The sequence below is a fragment of the Acomys minous genome (assembly GCF_964271855.1).
Source record: "Acomys minous genome assembly, chromosome: 14".
NCBI lineage: Eukaryota > Metazoa > Chordata > Mammalia > Rodentia > Muridae > Acomys > Acomys minous.
In genome coordinates this window covers 648,685-670,708 of record NC_140496.1, presented here as the reverse complement: position 1 = coordinate 670,708, position 22,024 = coordinate 648,685, and the positions used below count along the sequence as shown (strand labels likewise).

Genomic DNA, 22,024 nt, shown 5'->3' with positions numbered 1-22,024 from the left:
TTGTGGTATTATGCTGCATAGCCACATGTTTATCTAATTTATGCTACTTAATTTTGTGCCTTTCAGACTTTATCCTTGGATATACACTGATCTTTCCCACATGGTATTCTATATCCAGGTCTCCTGAATATAGTCATAAAATTGATATAATATTGTGATAGTGAATACTGATTGTCAACTGATAGAGGCTCTAGAATTATCAGAGATAAGCCTTTAGGTGTGGCTCAAAAAATCTGCTAGATTAGGTTAGCTGTGGTGAGAAGGCACACCCTGAATGAGATGGTACCTGCCCCCACTGAATAGGAGGAAGTGAACTGAGCATCAGCCTCCATCTCTCTCTACTTCATGACTGTGGAGGTCGTGTGATCAGCTGCCTCTTTCTCAGTCCTTCCACAAATGCTCTCCGTAATGGACTATGCCACCAAATTGCAAGCCAAAATAAACCCACCTTTCTTAAACAAATTTTGCCAGATATTTTGCTACACTGAATAGACAATGAACTTATGCAGCTATTATTAATATTTATTACAACTCTAACCTTGAGCAACATTGCAATGACACCTTGTGAGACTCTCTAGATTTGAGGGGGATACACACTTAGGGGTAGAATTTCTAGGTAAATAGCAATTTCCTGGCACCTTCAAATTGTTCTCCAAAGTCCACCTTTGCCATAGCACTTAATCTTAGGATCTCTTCCTCATAGTGAGGTGCACAACCCCCTCAGCTTTTCCACTCCTATTCAATTCCATTGTTTTTTTCCCCCCTTGGGTATATTTACCCTTTAGCAATGACATAGATCGGTATACTCTTGATTATCTTTTATTCATTACTTTGGTTAGATAGAGATTGTTTTTATATTTACTTACGGTTTTTCATGTTAGTAACAAGGCTATCCTCCACATAGTGTCACAAAATAGCCGTGCATTGCTTTTTAATAGACACGCGTTTGGTCTTTTGTGTTTAAACTTTTAACGGTGTGGAATTTACTTAGTTGTCTGGCGTGGGACACATATGCAGGGAACAAATCTGATGTCTGTACAAATGGTTAAACGACTTTTCCAGCACAACTGTTTTCCAACCTGACATTTCCCACCGGGTTAACATCTTGTTCTGCTGGCTTCTAGATATATGGCTTCTTCTGAACATGGCTTCAAGTTGTCTGATCATTTCCCAGCACTAAGCCCCGTTAACATGACACAGTTGACACGTGACTTAATAATTTAGGGGCTGCTCTGTGAGGATCTTCCTTTTAAGAATACCCCTCACTCTTTACGAGATTCTTTTTTTCCTCTCTCCATAAATGTTTTTTATACATTCATTTAGGACAGAGTCTTATGCAGCCCCTGGCCTTGAACTCACTACGCAGCTACAGATGATCTTTAACGGCTTATTGCTGCCACGTCCTAGATGCTGACTGAGGTTATGAGCGTGAGTCACCATGCCCAGCTTTATGAGTGCTGGGGAATGAGCCCAGGGCTTTTTTTTTTTAAAACCAGGCAAGCACTCTGCCAAGTGAGCCGCAGCCCTGCCCCAGCGTAAATTGTTTATTTATTTTAAGTTCTGTTATTTAAATTTTGTCTGTGTGTCTTATGAACGGGAACATGGATAAATGTGTGCCGTGGTACACGTGACGGAGGTCAGAGGACAACCGTGGGAAGCTGGTTCTCACTTCCCGCCATGAGCCGTGGATTGAGCTCAGCTCATCACAATGCTTTTACCCATTGAACCATCTTACCAGTCCATAAATTTTAAATGGTTGATCTAATCTCTCCTATTGTGAGAGTAATATGTAATACACTTGTTAATTTGGGGCAGTTGATATATTTGCAGTGCTGTTGTCCCCCCCCCCCACCTTTTACAATCTGAAATAGCTCTTGGTTTGCTTATATATTTCATGTCCTCTAAGAGAGTTTCCTTTTTCTTTATAAATGTCTGTATTTCTCTTGCTGGGACTAGCCAGACCTTGGCTTCACCCTCACCAGTCCTTCCAGCTCACTTAGCGCTCTGCAGGACCGGCAGTCATACAGGACTGGAAATGCTTGTGTGCAAGTGCCCGATGGTCCCAGATCACTGCTTTCTTCTTCATTTGCTTCCCTCGTTTGTGAACTCAGCATTCTCCAAAGCTCTTTTTATGACACAGGTGCTTGTGAGATAAACATCCAGGGCCATATAATCCTTATGTCACCCCCACATTTAAAGAAACCTCAGCTAGACTTAAAAATCTCAATCCAAACCCTTGCTCTCACTGTCAATGTGCAACCAACTTCTTCTTGGGTAGTGGCTGCTGGAAGTCTGGGGGGCGTGATGGCGGCTCTTGCTCCTCTGTAGGCAGTGGTTCATCTGTTTTGGAAGTTCAGATGTTCTTTGGCTTGAGTTCCCTTAGTGTATATTATATTTAATGTATAGATTTTCTCCCGTTTCCCCTCCCCTTGACTACTTATCCTATAAGGTTCTCTGAATGTTTGTACTTTTCTTTACCTGTGGAAATATTTCTTGGAAAAAAATCTAATACTGGGGAAAGCCTCCTCCTGGTCCTGCAGTTTGTCCAGTGCCAGTAAAACAGCTGTAGTGCCTAGTCCTACCACGGCCTCACACAACAGCAAGAACAGAACTTGCCCCCCACGCACACACCCTGCATGCAGCCAGACAGAAGCACAGTGCACCCCCTTCCTAGTCACCAGGCAGGCCACCTCTGCAGAGAGAACCATATCACAGCAGAGGCTCCTTGGGCAGAAGCCAGGCAAGGAGGCCGTCGCCAGACCCAACCTGGAAGAGCACAGCAGTGAACGCCAGTGTCCAGCCCACCCTGTGCTATGGACCTTTGTTAGATGCAGATAAAAGTCTCCTTGCTCTCCTGTGTGGTGACTGATGTGCAACTCTGAGGCTCTGATGTTGTAGTTTTGACTCGTGATTTTAGATGTAAAAATGCTTCCTAATTCTAAATGGTATTTGAGTGATGTACATCTTATAAATAAAATACATCTTAGCAAAAGTACTTATTAGGGCTTGGGGGCTGGGTCCCCTGGCAAAGAGCTCGCTGTGCAGCATGAGGGCCCTGGAATCTGTGTAAGAACAAAACACAGCTGAGCATGGTGTCAAGCACTAGGGGGACAGAAATAAGCAATCCCTTGGGCTTGCTGACCAGCCCAGTCATCCAGCTCCAAGTCCAAGTGAGAGACCGGGCCTAAGAAAGCAAAGTGGGTGGCCTCCGTGTATAAGCACACACACACATATGCATGCATACCTGCATGCCCACTTACTTCCACCTACATACACAAAATAAGTTTTTTTAAAAATGACTTGACTGTTCATTAATTCAATGTATCGCCTCTCTGGCAAAGGTCTTCACCTTCATATACATCTTGGAAACATTCTGTGACCACTTCTCTTAACCTCCAGCCTGTCTCAGCTTGAGCTTGGAGAATGGCTAGGACAGACCCTGTTTCTCTCTGCCGTCTAGAACTCTCTTATATTTATTGTTTTTACTACTGTATGCTGTTTTATCAGAATGGGAGCACCATGAAAGAGATGACTTTGTCAACCCCCACTCATACGTATTATTCCTAGAGCAGTGTCTAAGGTATACAACAACGTCTCCAGGAAACACGTGTTTTTATGAATATTTTTAACTGACCCTTGGACCCACTTAGGCTATGTATGCTGTAGAAATAAAGCCTCAAATCTCAGTAGCTTAGTTAATGCTCATCACACACCCCTGGGTTAGCCCCACTACCATAAGAGTGGGTTAAGGTAGCCACAGACACACGTGTTGACTGCAAAGATGACAGAGGGATAAGATGAGTTGAGATGACCTTCAAAAATAAGGTCTAGTTTGGATGTCACTTTGTATGTGAAGGGGTCTCATGGAGATGCTGGTCACTGGGGAAACGCTGGCTTAGCGTTTCCTGTGAAGACAATGAATTGCAGGAAACAGAAACAAAGTAAAGTGGACCGCAAATGCCTGAGCGTGTACCCCAGCACTGAGCAGGTGGAAGCAGGAGGGTCCTTGAGACTGGCCATTAGCCTTGCCTGCCTGGTGAGTTCTAGGCCAGTGAGAGAAGCCTTGTCTCTAAAAGTAACCAAGGCGGATGGCATCTAGGGAACAATATCTGGGTTCTTTGGCAAATACCACACACACACACACACACACACACACACACACACACACTCCTCTCACACACATACACACTCACTCCTCTCACACACACACACCCACAAATGCCCACACATTTCTATCTTGAGTAGCAGGTTGAGGGCCTAGGAGTGATGTAATGTGGAAGCCAGTCAGTGGAGGTCAGGCAGAAGTAATGGATTTGGGGTTCATTATCATATAGATGATATCAGCAGCACAATCACCTGGGGAAGGAGCACAGGTGTGGAAGAGGAGAAGCGCGGGATGATGAGCTGATGTCGAACAGAGGAAAAGAGGAAAGAAGCAACTGACACAGCAGAGGGACGAGCACAGGAGCGGACGGCGCTGTGCAAAGCACTGGATGCTCAAGTGCTTTGGAAATGACTGTCAGGCAAGAGAAGGCAAAGTGGGTGATCTGAGAACAATTTCAAAGGATGGGAGAAGGAGAGGCTGATGGGAGAGGGCCAAGGGGAAAATGAGGTGAGAGTGGAGATCCACTACAAAGCCACCCGTGCAGACCTCCTGCCGTGGAGGGGGGAGCTGAGAAATCACACAGAATCACTTATTTTCTCCTTTTGTCACAGAGAAAAATCAAGATTTGCTTCCATATGAGTGAAATTTTCACAAAATCAGGCGTTAGTAACAAAATACTTGGTTTGTTTAAATGGAAAGCTTAGGTGTAAATTGCTGGTTTATCCAATGTAATAATCCCTATTTATAGTCATTTAGAAGGATGTTCCTGACCTAGAAGTGCTTATAATTAGTGGTTTACTCAAGAACAAAGTTTTGTCTTTGTTTTTCATAAGGACTAGAAAAAGCAGAACAAACTATCAGATGAGAGAGTTTGTTATCACGGCATTGCCTAAGTGCTGTGGGCGATTCTCAGTTATATAGATAACAGAGCGCAGGACAGCTACATTTAAAACTATCACATGCCAATGAACTACTAAATTACAATTTAGGTCATGAAAATGAATAATTAAAAGGCTACAAGGAAGCTTTTGTTTTAATAGGTTCACGAGGTATCCAACTTTGCCATCTATTACAGATTCTTTGCCTAATTTGCTGTAATTAACTTGAATGAAAAATATTTCGTTGCCTAAATATCCTGTTTATGTATTCCTTTCTAATGATGAAACAAAAGGATTAATTTGTTAAAGATGTTTCCTAATTGATTCTGAAGGGAATACTCGGATATAATTTGCTGACTGGCTTGGTGCAATCTCTGATCCTACCACTCAGCAAGCTACAGTTTTATAGTAGTACGCTCTTGCAATAAGAATGCATGCTTCCAGTTAATTTTCATCATCAATTGTGAGGTTTTAAAAAGGTACACACCCTCTAGGCTTTCCCCAGCTAGCAGCCAGTTACACAATCTTGATCGTTTAACTAATGTATAGTATACTTACATGTATGTATTTATTTATATAGTTTTTAAACTTTTTTCTTTGTGTGTGTGTGTGTGTGTGTGTGTGTGTGTGTGTGTGTGTGTGTGTTGTCTGAAACAGGGTCTTATGTAGTCCAGGCTAAGCCTCAAACTTGCTATGTAGTGTGGAATAACCTTGAATTCCTGATCCTCTTGCTTCTGCCTCACATGTATTGGGATTATATGTAGGCTTAGGCCACCGCCATGTTGGAGTTCCTTTTTTGTTATATTTAACAAAGTTTGCAGTAAAAACAGGTTTTCCTGACAAAGTAGAACTTTCCACAAATACATGCACTGCAAGGCCTCTTGTACATTTCCAAACGTTAGAGTGTTGGGAAGGAAGGGGCAGGGGAGGGGATCTATAGCTGTGTACAGGTCTCTCTGCTCAGGTCCGAAGAGGACGGAATCTCGCCAGGCACACGGCACCTCACATCCTACTTCCTGTAAAGCGTAAGCTGGAAGAAGATGATTCCGAGGGCTATGAGAACCTCAGGCACAGGAACAGAGAGAAGAAAGGGGAGAGTGAGAGGGGAGAGGAGAGGAGGGAAGGGAGGAAAAGAGGACTGGCCTTCTGGACCTGAAAGAGACTGGCTGGGTTCATGTGAATCTTGTGTGGCAGAGGCTGAGCAAGCAGGCAGGGACCGCCCATGTGCAGGGACCGCCCATCTGCAGGGACCGCCCATCTGCAGGGACCGCCCATCTGCAGGGACCGCCCATCTGCAGGGACCGCCCATCTGCAGGTGGACACTCTCACACAACAAGAACAAACATCTCCACTCACCCTTTCAGTCACCTCCTCGTGTCTAGCACTTGTGGCTAGATGTAATTAAGTTGCACTCCTTCTTTTTGTTATTCCAGTATTCTTGAGGCCAAACATTTGAGAGACAAGGCCCATCAGCATTTGCTTACATTCAAATTAGATTGGCTGAGTTCATCATATACAAAACATATGTACTCAGTAAACAAATGCCCATGTCCAAACCTTCCACACTTAAAAAAAAAAAAAAAAAAAAAAAAAAAAAAGAACTACAGAGCTAGGAGCCATGTGCATGCCTCAGCCAGGTTTTTCTGAGGCCACCCAAAACAACGCGCGGGAGCTTCCTGCTGCTCCATCAGAAGCCAGCCGCCTGCCTGTGTCTGCTGTGTTGTGAAACCACAACCGTTTGGATATTTGTCCCAGTGCATCCCTAGTCAAAGACAGTAGCTCCCAAATTCCAGCACACAGAGAGGTTTAGTGAGCTATCCACCCAAGCAAGACCTCTCTCCCTCTGGACATCATGACAGCAAGACAGATGTGCTCTTAGGACGTGGTACTAGCATTAGGTGACAAACACCCCACCTTGTCCTGTGCTTGGAGTGTGAAACATGAAAGCTAATCTTTACCTACCCACCCGTCGTGTCTTAGAACCTGCGTGAAAGCACTGTTGATCTAGTGGGGCACAGGAACCTCTGGACCAGGCCCAGAAAAGCAAGCCGAGTAAGGAACAAGGACAGAGAGAAAAAGACCTATGAACAGAGTTCACAGAAACTCAGACTTAAAGATCATTACGATTTAAAGGTGAATAATTAACCCGAAGTCACTAACAAACTCAGGGAGTGTGTGGCCAGCCGTGCAGACTGTAAACATCAGCAGGAGCTTCGGGGAGACACCGCGGGGTCTTATCTAGACGTAATCGAGGTCTGGCTGCTCTTCACCAGGGCTGCTCTTCATCCTCTGTTATCTCAAGTCATGGCCTGAGCTCCTGCAGCTCCTGAGGTTGTTTATAAGAGAGGTGGCTGGGCTTATCCCAGAGGAGATATTTGTTCTCTGTGTCAGGCTTGCTGCTGAGAACAAAAGGGAAAAGCTGGGGTTCTGCTCTTTCATTCTGCAGCCTAATTATGATACACTTGATGTGACTTGTCAAAATAAAACTCTCCTCAGGAGAAGCAAAATGCATTTGGATAGTCAGTTTTGGCTTCGATTCCCACAGAGTGTTCCATTGGAATGCCTCACAAGTGGGGGTGAATACGCCCCAAGTCTTTTTATGTCTGAACCTGTTTTATGGTCTTTTCTAGAACGACCTTAATCACTCTTCCTGCCTATTAATAATACCATTTTATTTCTTGGGGCCGATTTAGTTGCCATTTTCTTCAAGTAAACGTTCTTCAATTTCTTCTTCCACTCTGCCGGAACGAATCTCTCCCTCGTGTGTACACAGAAACGTAGCTTCTGTGGTCATCTGTACCTTTCCTTTGCTTCTGCTTTTGAAAACAGATACCTTACTATTTATTCGCCTTATCGTCTGATATCACTCCTCGAGGATCAGAGAAACTATGTGTTTTCCTTCTTCCCACACGACCACACATTCACTAAATACCCAGGAAACAGCGTCTGCAAGAACTGCCATTTGTGATGATCCTTTGGGCAGTCCATTTCCTTTCTTTTCTTTAAAGAGAGGCTCCCATTTAACCCAGGCTGGCCACATACTCAAGTACGTGGTGAAGGCCAACTCTGAACCCCTGTTCTTCCCTGCCTCTGCTCCTCAGGGCTGGAATCACAGGTGTGGGCAGCCATGCTCCATACATTCTTTTCTTTATAACTAGATTATGCTCTTACCATAAGAATTAGATTGTGCTCTTACCATGAAACAAGCAATCTGTTAGTCTTCAAAGCATATAAGACTTCTATTCTCAGTTGAAATTTTACAATCAAATCTCACAGAGACACTGGTTCTCACTGTTAACTAGAGACCAAATTCTGTGTTAATGACCATGGCCATGTAACAAATCATCCTAGAAGCAAGTGAAGATGTACATACGCAAGAGTCTTCAAGGCTTCCCATTTTGAAAAATTAGTAGAAGTTCGTATGAAAACTGATAAAGATGAAGGAAAACTAACCAATCATGTAAAACAATTAGTGGACTAAAATTCTTACTCTTAGAGTTTCTGGGGTGTTGGGCTTGTACTTGGTCACGTACAGGTTACAACTGAGCTGCATCCTTGGTTCTCAGATTGGGGGTGGTCCAGCTACACAACTGTTGATATCAGGCAGTCATTGGAAGGATGCAGACTTTGGGATCCTGACCCTTGCTGGATGTAGGCTGAAAACTGTATCTGGTGTCTTTTCCATGGACCTCTTGAATACAACTTTGGGGGTTGTTAGGGCCAGAGCCTAACAACCCTGGTAGCCCTAACAAGCCAGGCTTAGCTACACCTCTTCAATAGTTCAAACTTTCTGAGTGACAGTAAAGAGAAAAAGGAAGTTAATATGACCACACTGACAAATGAACAAAGGCGGCCAGTGCCTGTGCCTAATCCATCCTTAGGTCCTAACATGACGTAGAGGGCTAATAGGCATTCATAGCTAAATAGAGCTGCTCACCACTGACCCACCATTGTCTCTGCTCCAGTCTGTCATGCAAGGTGGTCTGACAAGATGTCAAAACTATATGAACTCTCTTTTTGGAGACAATTTCCATCTATGTGGCCTTTCCTTCTTCCAGTATGATGTTTCTGGAGAAATTTCAACCTCCTGGGGTCCACTTTCTCAATCGTCTGACAACGAAAGATGGGTTGGGGCACAAATGTCTCTTTAGAATATCTTCACTCCTGTCACGGCAGCTGTTTCATTTTAACTACTAAGAAAAAAACTTCTAGAATCATCTGCGAGCTTCGTGACTCTGTCCAGACTGTCTTCCTGGCTCTCATGCTAACTTAGATGGCACCAGATACTGTGGGATGAGAAGAAAAAAAATGGTTCTGTAATTCCTAGGTCTGCAGTTGTGTGCTTTCAGAGCACAAGGCATGCCAGTGCATGGCATGACTTGCCAGAAGGCATGTAGGCGAGGGAAGGGCAGCACACCACGCAATCCTAGAGAAGATTCGCAAATGAATTCATTTGTTGCAAGCCCCCCCTCAATAAATGACAAAACTGTTTAGCATTATTTTATGGGGTTTCCTAATTTTGTTTGGAAACAGAATCAACCGTCCCTTGGTGACCCATCAAGCAAACAATCTTAGTAACATCCTTATAGCACCAAGAGCCCAGAACTGTTTGAATGCCATTTGCTTCATGGACTCGAGAGATGGGCAAGAGAGTGGACAGAATCAGACAATTCTTTGCTGACCCCATGACAGAGTGAGATATACTTTATCTGCATGGGTTCAATACATGGGTATGGAGAGAGAGAGAGACAGAGAAAGGTCCAGACGGAAAGCCAAACTTTCTGTATGGTTTGTGTTACTTACTTCAAATAAGTGAGTGTATTAAATCCTCTTGTAAACTTGGGGCACTACTCTTCTCTGCCCCTCCCCCCATTCTCCCATCCTCTGTCTCCCACATTTTTAGGCATAAGAAGCAGGTGGCATGGAAGAGGCCAGATTGTAGCTACAAGGCTGCCTCTTGCACACTTGTTGTATGTGGAGAGCTGAATAAAGACGGGAATTATGTTCCTGAGTTACCCTGGGAGTGTGTGTGGGGGTGGGGGGTGGGGGTGTTGGGGGGGGGGAGTCCTGCACAGCTTTGTAGCAGAGGGTAGAATGGGTTTCAGGCAGGCTCTGAAATGTGCTGAGCCGCGACCAACTGCCCAAAACACGGCTTTATTCTCTAGTGAGACTTCATCTCTTATTTCTCCAAAGAACGGCCATTAATAAATTGTTCTGCAAAACATCAAAGTCGTTTGAAAAGGTCCATTACGGCATATTATTTCTTTATGCAAAATGGCTGTTTAACAAGATTGCCTCCTTGAACTTTTCACATGAATGGGAAAGCCAACCTCATTTGCTAATGGAGGCTTTAGGCAGAGCCTCTCCCTGCCCCCGTCTCTCTTTACCATTATTTTATGGATAATAATTTACAATTTGTGTAAGCTGTGGAGGGTGGGGGAGGAAATACCCTGGAGTGCAGGGTGACATTCTCAGAACTGCCATATGGTACAAATATCCCAGAGGCACATTTGGGCAAAGCTGGCTCTGGTTGTGTTGGCAGTGTGAAAGGCAGGGGACAGCCACAGAGGTGAGGCTGAAGCTGCCTTGAGTTCACAGGAGGAACTCGTGTCCCCCACCGTGTGATCTCAGGACCGCCAAGGCAGAATGAGTTATGAGGCAGCTTTTCCTGATCACACAGGTGAAGGGAAACAAGACAATATGTTCTAAAGGTGGGGGCACAGCTTAGTTATTAGAATACCCCAAGAATGAGGACCCCAGTTCCACCCCCAGCACCCACATAAGAAGCCAGGCGTGGCTATATATATGTGCTTGAGACCTAGTGCTGTGGTAGGCAGGAGGATCTCTACGACTCGAGGCCAGCCACCCTAATTAATCTACTTGGCTAGGTCCAGGACACTGAGAGATCCTGCTTCAGAGGAAGAAGTGGATGCTTGCAAGCACAACAAGTGAGGTTGATTTCTGGCTGCCATACGTGCACAAAACCAGTGCACATGAACACACACACACACACACACACACACACACACACACACACAGAGTGTGTGTTAGTTCTAGAAGGGATGTGTACATGACCCTCAGATACTCCTTCCCCAGCAGGGGTAATGGGCAAAACCAGCTGTTCTTTCTCAAGTCCTTGAACTCACAACCTTGGCAGTTACCCTTTGGATACCACAAGGAGGATTTTCTGTTTTCTTCTTGGAGAACTCCTGCATGATCTGATGTAGAAAGGATGATGACTGTGAAGCAATGAACAGAGAGATGCCTTCATTTGCTTTTCAGAAGGGGCAGTATAGTTTGCAGAAGAGGTAGAGTCAGGTCAGGCTTCCTGGGTGGGAGGGAAAATGGAAGAAAGAACTAACAGCCCAGAGCATGTGAGACAAAATGAGGAGAAGAAACCTAAGGAGTGACGGGATTTACGTTTATGGAAATGATATGACGAGCAAAGTGATATTGAAGACCCAGAGGTTTTGGAAGGTGTGTAATACAAAGGTAATTAACTCAGGTTTTTGTTTTGGTTTTGTTCCTTCTAGATACAGTAACTAAGAACAATATTTTGAGGGGTAGAGTGGTTGCAAATTTGCTATTTTGTCAAGATTTTAATTAGAACAAGAAAGAGTAATTACTTCTGCTATAAAACTCACTTTTTCTCGTGAATGAGCACAAAGCTATTTAAAAAAACTTTTGAACATAGTGACTCAACTTCACCACATAATAACAACTGTTATTTATCCTGGCCACCATGGCGATGCAAGGAATTGTGGGCTTCTGAGACCATGAGCCTTTAAGAGCCAAAGAGACAGAGGAGATTATTTTCCTACAACTTAACTCAAAGAGTGTGTTACTTCATTAAGATGAGCAGATAGAATAACACCAAGAAACACCTCAAAATCAAAAGAAACCCTCCTTTTCCAAGCCAGGATTTACCCGGTAACATATTCTTTGATTTTGGATTTAGGAATTAAAATTAAAAATAGTCTCATGAAAGCTTATGTGGGAGGGAGGGAGGGAGAGAGAGAGAGAGAGAGAGAGAGAGAGAGAGAGAGAGAGAGGGAGAGAGATCTTGTTTGCTTGGTGAAAAGGCACGTTCAAGACAACAGGAAAACATGGCATTTGAGAACACACCCTTAGAGGAGTAGAGCCATAGGAGACCTCACATTTAGATGTAGTCAAACCCAGCAACACTCAAGGATTTCAAGTGATGTGAGCGATCAGGATGACTGTACGCCTGCATCAAAAAGCTACCAGTATGTATTTAACCAATAAACTCAGGTTTATTGAGTCAAATCTACAAAATCAAAAGGCTGTCATGTAGGTTTTTACTTCGTGTTTGTCTATTGTTATAATAATAATAATACGAGTTAGTTCACATATTTATTAAAGATTTCCTGTGTGCAAAATCTTGAAGTAGCCAACCACTGCACTGACTGGAGACTTCACTGATAAGAGTGGCAAAGCAGCGTTTTCATGTGAGGACTTCTTTAGATTAAATAAAAATGGACACCCTAGGCTGGGGAGTAGCTCAGGTGGTAGAATGCTTGCCTATGTGCATAGAGATCTGAATTCAACACCCATTGGTATACAAACTGTGCGTGTAACCTGTGGTCCCAGTACTCCAGAGCTGAAAAGGAAGATTAGGTGTTCCAGACTGTCTTCAGCTACGGATTGAGGCCAGAGGGAGGAAAGGAGAGAGAGAGAGAGAGGGATGGAGGGAGGGAAAGATGATAGAGGGAGGGAGGAAAAGAGGATAGAGGGATAGAGGGAGGGAGGGAGGATAGAGAGAGGGAGGGAGGGAGAGAGGGAGAGAGAAAGGGAGGGAGCGATAGGGAGGGAGGGGGAGAGAGGTAACATTTGTTACCATAAGTGTCTTCTAAAGGGGCAAAGAAAGACACAGGAAAAACATTTGTTCTAGAAGACTATGTGACTTAGAACTTTTGATTTTATACTCCTTTAGAAGAAGGCACATCTGTTATCATGCAGTAAAATATCATTTAAAAAACAGCATAATATATTCAACCTTTTTTTAAAAAATGTGTAACATAAACATTGCCTTTTCAAAAATGGCAAAAAAAAAAATTCCCCCTTCATTGTTTACCACAGAGACTTCTTATGGAGAGCAAGGGAAGACGGTTTGTAAGGACAATCTCCACCGTTCATCTCCTATAAAGAAAATGTCCTTTGTTCCTTAAGTTGGATAGACTTTGATCCTGTGCTGTTAAAAAGACATGAGCCTGCATTTTCATTCTTATCTTTAAAAAGAAGATTTTGGTTTAATTTTTTTTCCTTATAAGGTACATGTGGAAACTTTAAAAATGTAATTTGAATGACCTTTCCTTGCAGTGATCTAATATATTTCCTTGGCTCAATGTTCATTTATACCAGGAGACAGTTAAAAAGCCACATAAGGAAAGCACAAAGCTTTGCTGGCAGCAGCTGATGCAGATGCTTGGTGCGCAGGGGCTGTGAGGGCTCCTGAGAAGTTCTGATGTGAAAAAAATGTTAGGACGCTTTCCTTCCATTTATTCTGATGGGCTGTGAAGGTCAAAGAGAGACCAACCCACAGAGGCCAATAAAGTTAGGAGTAATTTAATTAGGGTTGTCTAGATCTGAAATACCATCTAATCCACTTATTGCTGGTGGGGAAATGTGTGTATCTGTATTTGTCAAAAATGATTATGTACTTTTATAACCCACAAAAAATCAGACACAGATTCCATGAAGAAGACAGGGAAAAAATTATGTTGGTAATATTTAATGTCATACTCTGTAGTTTTCTTTTTTGTGTGTATAATGTGGGGTACATGTGTGTGCATTCGTGTTGAGAGCAGAGGACACCCTGTCATGTTTTTGCTGGGACAGGGTCTCTCACTGGCCCTGGGGCTCACTGAGTATGCTAGCCCGGCTGCTTAGTGAGTTGCAGGGATGTGCCTGTCTCCACATTCTGAGAGCTGAAGTTATAAGCATGCAATACCATACTTGGCCTTTTAATGTGCATTCTGGGGAATCGAACTCACATTCCTGTGTTTGCAAGGCAAGTACTTTCCCAAACAGAAACATTTCCTCAGCCCTGAGAAATATACACATTTTCTCCTCATGTGAAGATCACGTGCCATGCAATCAAGAAGGGGCTGTGAGAAAGTGTTTACACACAGCTCCTCGTTCCGCAGAGGCAGCCACCCTGCTAACTGCCTACATGGTAGATCATGGCCTTTGGGTTTCTACAGCCAGGTTACACGTCAACGGCACATCACCTGCTGCTGTCACAGACCCGCCATGTTGGAGAGAAGCCAGTGTGTGCAGACTGGCAGTTCTTCCCAATCAAACTAAATTGACCTCCTTAGAGCAGAGTACAGAAGTTGAGGAGCCCAAGAAGCTGGCTCGTGTGTTACAGCAATGAGGTAACACAAAGCTCCCATTTGCTGTTTCCATGGGGCTCAACTTGAGTGGCGGCTGTGAAGGACTGTGCGATCCACCTGGGTGTCCTCCAGCTGGAGAACTATGCAAATACAGTGAGAAAAAACACATCTGCTCCGTGACCCCAGCTGACACTCAGGGATGCTACTGCTAATAGGTCTGGGTTACCTAGTGGGCTGTCTGCTTTTCAGATAGCCTTAAAAATATATTCTCCCCAGTCTTTCTTTGTAGATAGCAAATCCACTGAGAAGCTGATAACAGAAATTATAATTAACTATTAATAAATAAGACTGCTTCACGAGGAAAGGCCTTTATTCCCAAAGGCTTCTTGACGCAGTTAGTGACTAATTGCATGCACAATCCGGTCACCTGTGACCTTGCAGCGAGACCTCTCATTATAAAGAAAGCTTCACAAACTTAGTCAATTTGTTCCTGGAAAATGGCATTCATGTAAGATTCTAGTGGCGCCTATAAGAATCATCAGAGTGCAGGGACACATTGCCTGGAGTTCAGGTCCAATGAGGTTTGAAGATTTTACTGAATTATGCATATTTCACTCTAAAGATTCTCCAAACAGATACAAGAATATGACATCAGAGCTCTTTCTTTTTTCTTGTGTGGGGGTGTAGTTTGTGTTTGTGTGTGTGAACGGGGCGCTCATATGGAGATGTGCACATGAACTCATGTGCTTGCACAATGTGGGGTTCGGAGCGCAGGACAACTTTGTCCCTGCTCAGACATCTTCCACCATTTTTGTCTAGACCAGAGTTCACTCATTGGCCTGGAACTCTGCCAAGGAGGCTAAAGTAGCTGCCAGTTACTCTCCAGTAATCACCTGTCTCCACCTCCACACTCACCATTGCTGGAATTACAAGGCCACCCTACCAGGCTGACATAGTGCGCCTCAGAACTCAGCTCCTCAACTTGCTAAGCAAGTGCTTTATTGACCGAGCCATCCCTAGCCCTGTGTTGTTTTTTCTTAACAGGCCTGCACAGCACAGAAAGGAAGTGGGAAGGTGAGTGTTGCATTCACTAGACAGCAGCCTTCTGCATGGATGCGCTCACGGAGAGAGCCTTTTGTGAGACACGGCGGATCTATGTCTTTTACTGACCCACATGGGCAACATTTGTAGACATTTCAAGACTTCTCAAAAGCCCAAAACTTTCTTACTGTTAATGATCCAAGAGGAAACATTTAAATGGCAACCGAGGCAGGAAGTTTGTAAGCAGTTCCCATGGTTGGCTTCAAATGGAGCAACCCAGCCCTGAAAAGAACTTGGTGCATTTACAACGAGCTCCGGATTGCCATACGGGTTCAGATGAAAGTTAAAGTCAATGAGCTGGCTACTTTTCAAATCAGACACATGACAATTTGGTGGGAACACAGGGGTGGGCTTAAAAAAATACTTTAATTAAAGATCACCGCATGCTATCCACAGCTTTTCTGTGTTTTGGACTGGCAGTCCCTGTGAGTCCACATCAGTGACCAGAGACAAAATTCAAAAATACTCATTTCTCATATTTTATATCACTATTTATAGACTTCTTTTCTGGTGCTTATAATTTTGTGGCAAGTTGATCTGGTTTGGAAACATAAGCAGTCACCAAGTGAGTAGTGGCTTAATGTCAAACTTGTGGTCTAGTGTCAGGTTTATCAACAGATGAGAGAACACCACAAAGCGACCTCCGTTTTATTACACTTAGGAGTTGGGATGAAGAATTCGGAGTTTGTCTTGCTTCCGTTTCTCAGCCAGTAGAGCTGAGGCACCGGAGTCCTCAGCCAGTACAGCACCAGCTGGCACTACTTTCAAGGTAGACAAAGTCAGGAAGAGTTGCAGCAGACTGGCATCCTGGCCCTCCCGCCTACGGCTTCCACAGTGCTCAGTAGTGCTGTGTTCATGCTGTTCTTGTTAGTGACAAAACCAACTTAACAAAGCAAGGGTTTATTTGGTTCAGTCCCATCATGGTGGGACAGTCACCTGATGCCACAGTCAGAAGGCATGGGTGGGTTCAGATTAATTTCTCCTTATTATCCAGATCAGGACCCTAGCCCTCGCGGTAAGTAGTATTTCCCACATTCAGGGTGGTTCTTCCCACATAATTAGACTACCCCTCACTGGCATGTCCAGAGAAGTGTGCCCTCAGTGACTCTAAATACTATCAAGCTGAAAAAATTAACCACCACAAGCCTCTAGGTTCCCAGCCTCCCTAGTGGTGGTCTGGCGCCTCACAGATCCAGCGGCAAGCATTGCAGCAGACAAGGTCCAGGTGCCCAGCCTTTTAAAAGCACCTAGAAAGTTACGTGGTAGCACTTCCTCTGGGCCCTCTCCCAGCCCTCTGAGGGAGCACAGCCACCAAGGTGACCACACAGGAATGCTAGGAGGTTTAAAGAAGAGAATGACTGTGAAATCCCACCAGGAAGTGTGGGAGGCACACTTGGCCACACAGTCACTGGTCTGTGCTGAGATATGGGCCTGAGATGCTAAGTTAGTGTTTAACGGGTTCCCAGACCTTAGCACAAATAGGCCCCAACACCTGCAAAAATGAGAACAAAGACCTAATCCACCAAAGTACATGTTTCTAGGAAAGTCTCTAAATGTACTAACCTTGGTTTTTTGGCTTCTGTACTTCTGCCTCTGGGTAACTAGTCTATTAACTGAGGTGTGTCAACCAGGCTATGGTTTTGTGTTTAAAAGCTCACCCTGAGAAAGGTTTGGCACTGGTACTTGGTTTCTAAACACCAAGTGTCATCTCCAGGCGGCTAACAGACTTTCTATAGGCTTAAACCCCTGTCTGAGTGGTTTTCTGGAGTGTGGGCTTTGTTGGGAACAATATACCTAACATAACTCATTAGGAAACATTGTTTGTGCCCCCAAAAAAACATTTTTCAAAGGTGCTTTGATGCCACTGACATATTATAAACTGGACCTGGATATCGATGATCCAGGCACCACATTCTGTCCTAAAATGTGCTTTACCCTCTGTCACTAACAATGCTGCTTATTCGAGTGCTAAAAACTCTTCCTAAGTTTTCTTTGTTGCTGGTGTTGTTAAATCCATACAGGCCTGAGATTGAGTGAACCAATGAAAGGAGAGGCTACAGAGGAGGACTGTGTGGGCCAAGATGAGTTTGCACAGCTGTGGGCAATAAAACATAGCAGCCATGGCAACCCTCTCCCATGTCCTGATAGCAGGACTGAAACAAGGTTATTAGAATTATTAATTCACATTAGTGGCTATTAAAATTACTACCTGTCGATCTGCTGCCTGAAAACCCTTTTTGTGTGTGTCAGAGGAAAGCTGCGCTTCCAGAGGGACTTGGACTCTTAAATAGATTTGTTCTATTGTGTGCGCACCACTGAATGAAAACCAGCCCATAATAAGGCTCACAGCAAGGTCAGGATCACACCTCGTGAGGCTAGGCAAGCAGATGCCATGCTTTGTTCTCACCATGGCAAAGGACCAACTAAGCTTGGAAGGCTGGGACCAGGGATTCCCGGCCCCTGAAATCCCTGCAAGGCACTGTCTACAGTCTGTCCCAGTATCAGCGGCTCTGAGGAACTGAGTGGCATATGAAACTTCCTAGCTTGGTGAAGCATAAACAAAACTAAAAGAAATGGACTGAAATTGTGAGCTATTTGTAAAGGGAGCCCTGGGGATTCTCAGAAAGTTGTGGGGATCTGGCCAACTGCATTTCCGTTTCCCCATTAACTCAAGTCAAAGGCAGGTGTCGGCTGTTGTAAGCAAAGGAAGGAATTCTTCCAGGGAAAGGCCGTGGTGGAAGTGGATCAGAGAGAGCACCCACGCAGCCGAAAGGAACACCAGCGTCATGGAAGTGAGCAGGGCAAACCACATACCCACAGGAGAGAGAACATACAGCTATGAGACTGTGACTCTGCCTACCAGGGCAGAGATCACCTTTCTGTAGCACTGGAGTGCCCTGTGCTACATGGTGCATGCCTCCCCCAGGAAACAGTAATGCCTTGAGCAAGAAGGATCCTAGACAGAGAGGTGGGGAGGGATAAACAGCCCCTTTTGAATTCTGTAGTGGACGAGAATGTCCCCCTATGTCTGCCTCTGAAGCTACCTCCTGTGACTTATTTCCCAATCCAAAGCACTATGACGCGGTGGTCTCTGTCTAGAAATGGCTTCTGACCACAGTTTCCATACACCCCACACCAAACACTGGAGGGCCCAGCTCTACTGTAGTTTGAGTCCAAGCAGAGTAGTGAAGACTGGGCAGCCAAGACAGAGAAGACACCTAATACTAAGTAAAGACACTGTGGTTTGGATAGGAACGCCCCTGTAGACTCATATATTTGGATGCACAGTCCCCAGGGAGTGGCACTGTTAGGGGGTGTGACCTTGTTGGAGTAGCTATGGTCTTACTGGAGGAAGTGTGTCACTGGTTTGGGGCTTCAATTGCTCAAGCTAGACCCAGTATATCTCTCAATACCTGAGGATTGGGATGTAAAACTCCCAGCTACTCTGCAGCACCCTGTCTGCCTGAGTACTCCCCACCATGACAATAACAGACTAACTCTCTGAACCTGTAAGTCAGCCTTATAAGAGGCTGGTCACGGTGTCTTTTCACAGCACTAGGAACCATGACTAAGGTAGCCGCCATGCTCCACAGAACTCCAAACACCTGCTCCATAGAGGACTTAGGCGTTTATCCAAAACCCCAGAGTGATGTGAGTCGCAGAGCCCTTTAATCCCAGCACTTGGGAGAGAGACAGGCAGGGATCTCGGTGAGTCTGAGGCCACCCAGGACTACGTAGTAAGTTCCAGTTCAGCTTGAACTACACCATGATGTCCCCTCTCAAAACAAACCAACAAACAAAAACCAAACCAGGTCAAACCAAACCAAAACAGAAAAGGAAAAACATGTTCATGGACACTTGCACACATATGAACAACACTGAACATGCTGGAACATGCTGATGGACTGTGAGACACTTAGATAATGCATTTTGAAACTAAGTAAGCCCCAGAAAAGCAGAAAGTATGTGTGCCGTAAAAGGTCCCACACAGAGGCCTTTCTGAGCACATGCTGTCACGGAGGCAAGCCCTTTGAGTGCCCACTGAATTTTCCAGTGTTTTCCTGACTTTTCTCATCATACAGGACACACTTGTACAATTTAACTGCACTCGTGTTTCTACTCCAACCCCTACTGAGTACTTTCTGTCTTAGACCTGTGCTAAACTCTGTGTGTGTGTGTGTGTGTGTGTGTGTGTGTGTGTGTGTGTGTGTGTGTGTGTGTTGGTGGAGTGGGAGGCACTCAACATTAAACTGCACTGGGTCTTATTATTTCAAGATTATAATAACCTTAAAATTCTTACCTCCTGGCTCGCCACACCTCTCATGGAACTGCATTAAAAAGAGTTTTAAAGGATTAGCTTCTTAAATATTTGTATATTAAGAGGGCTTACACTTTCATTTGACTTAATTTTCAAGGTTATCTGGCTCTCTCAAAGACTTAAAAATAAAGGTTTTTTTTTTCATTATAGAGGAATGGAAGTTTTAAGTAATTATAAAAGCTCAAAGGTAGAAAGTGACTGCTGTTTGAAAAATCAGCACCTACAGACAGTCTCCTTCAAATTTTCCTCCATCCGTGCTTCTGTGTGTGTGTGTGTGTGTGTATGTGTGTGTGTACCTGTGCATTTATTTGTATGTGTGTGTGTGTACCTGTGCATTTATTTGTATGTGTGTGTGTGTGTGTGTGTGTGTGTGTGTGTGTGCACCTGTGCATTTATTTGTATGTGTGTGTATATAAGGGAAGTTAACAGGGTTCAACAGAATGGACCTTCAAACCCTGTCTCTGCCTCAATGTCAAGTTCTGTGACACCTACTAAGATTTGACATCTACACACCCACCCACAAGTTCCACAAGACATGGGTTTTTTTTTGTAATTATCTTGTTTGTTTTTTTTTATTTTGTGTGTGCGTGTGCATGATGTGTTGGGGGCTTGCCACCATGCTCATGCAGGTCAGAGGACAGCTTCTACCTGGTGGTTCCCAGGGATCTAACTCAGGTTTCCAGGCTTTGAGACAAATGTCTTTATCCTCTGAATCATCTCTCTGACAGGCCCTCCATATCTTCCCCCCAACCCTGTGTGTGTGTGTGTGTGTGTGTGTGTGTGTGTGCACACGGCAGTGGTCAACCTCAGATGCTGTGCCATAGACACTGTCCATCTTGGATTTTTGAGGCAGGTCTCTCACCGACCCAGAACTCACCACATAGGGTACACTGATGGCCAGTGAGTCACTACCCATCTGTCTCTGCCTCCCAACTGCTGATATTACAAGCATGTGCTACCACAGCCAGCTTTTTACATGGGTACTGAGGATCAAGCTATGTTCCTCAGGCTTGCAAAGCAAGCTGCTTAACCAACTGGCCACTCTCCTCACCCCATGGTTTATTGTCTTTACTCCCCCAAAACTGCATACAGCCTCAGCACTAGTTCCCCGAACACTGGCCTCTTAGAGCCAGCTGCCCATCACTGTTTCAGAGCCCAGCTCTGGCCTCTCGCTGTAGTGCTCCTTCAGCAGTTCCAGGCAACAGCTCCCCACCACTTCCAGCGCTGTGTTCCTGGCTTTAGCTGCTTTTGTTTCCCTGGGAAAGTGGGGAGGGGGGCTCCCTCTGGCCTCACTGTAGGCCTGGGCTCTGCTTTCCCAGAAGCTCTCAGCTCTCCTATGGCACTTGTTTACTTACTCTCCTCAGCTGAGACTTTGCTCTACACTTGGTATTTCCTCTGTGTTTTCAAAATCATTCTGGCAGAAAGAATAACTACAAAGGTATTTTCATCTAGCTGTGTTTCCTTTAGCGTGAAGATCCTGACATTCCTTCGCTTTAAGCACAAACACTTCTCTTCCCTCCTCTTCTCCAGAATCACAAAGATTCGTTCTTCCAAAAACCCAAACACATTTTGGACGGGGGTCTCATGTACCCCAGGCATGTAGCCAACAGCCGATCACCCACCTCTACCTCGAGTGCCGGGACCACAGACGTTCCCCGCCATACTGGGCTGGGGCACGGGGGCTTCTTGAATACATACAACCTACTGAGCCCCACTCCCGGTCCTTCATTCCATGAGATTAGATCAACAGACGCCCTAAGCTCCATAAATCAGCCAAATGCAATGGACAGGGCTCAGATACGCAGAAGACCCAGCGGGGAGGACACACTAAAAGCATTTCTCCTGAGCCTGCGGAGTAAACGGAGTCACCCCTTGGGCAGCTATCCTCTCAGCCTCCTGGTTCCTAGAGGTGCCCTCCCTCACAGCTCCGCTTTTAATTATTTATCTTCGAAGAAACAACCCAAACATATATCAAACAAACAGCCTAAACATGAGCCTTGTTTGTTTCCTCTGCAAGATGCGTCTTATCCGTTCTCGGCCATCAGTAACACCTCCTCTCTCCAGACTCAGGAGCAGTGATCATCCATTACCCCATTTCCGCCTCAGCCCTTGTTCATTCCCACGGGGCTCCCCACTTCCTGAACAGCAATCCCACAAGCCGACCGTTTTCTCTCACTTCCCACAGTGTCTCTAGTTTAGCCTAAAGTAATTTCCTGCTGAACCGATGGAGAACCTTCCTCCTGGCTCTCCTGCTTATCTTCACTCC

The 22,024-nt window shown here is 44.8% G+C and overlaps 1 long non-coding RNA gene across 2 annotated transcripts in view; it reads right to left on the bottom strand.

Annotated features, from left to right (window-relative positions):
• The window catches only part of LOC311583131, a 123,316-nt gene that overhangs the window by 12,419 nt on the left and 88,873 nt on the right, over window positions 1-22,024 (bottom strand). Inside the window, exon 3 of one of the 2 annotated variants that reach the window (XR_014774386.1) lies at window positions 9,215-9,269. The exons of the other annotated variant lie outside the window; for it this stretch is intronic. This is a non-coding gene — a long non-coding RNA (uncharacterized lncRNA). Of the gene's footprint in view, window positions 1-9,214; window positions 9,270-22,024 lie in introns of those variants that run through there. 2 annotated transcript variants of the gene reach the window in all.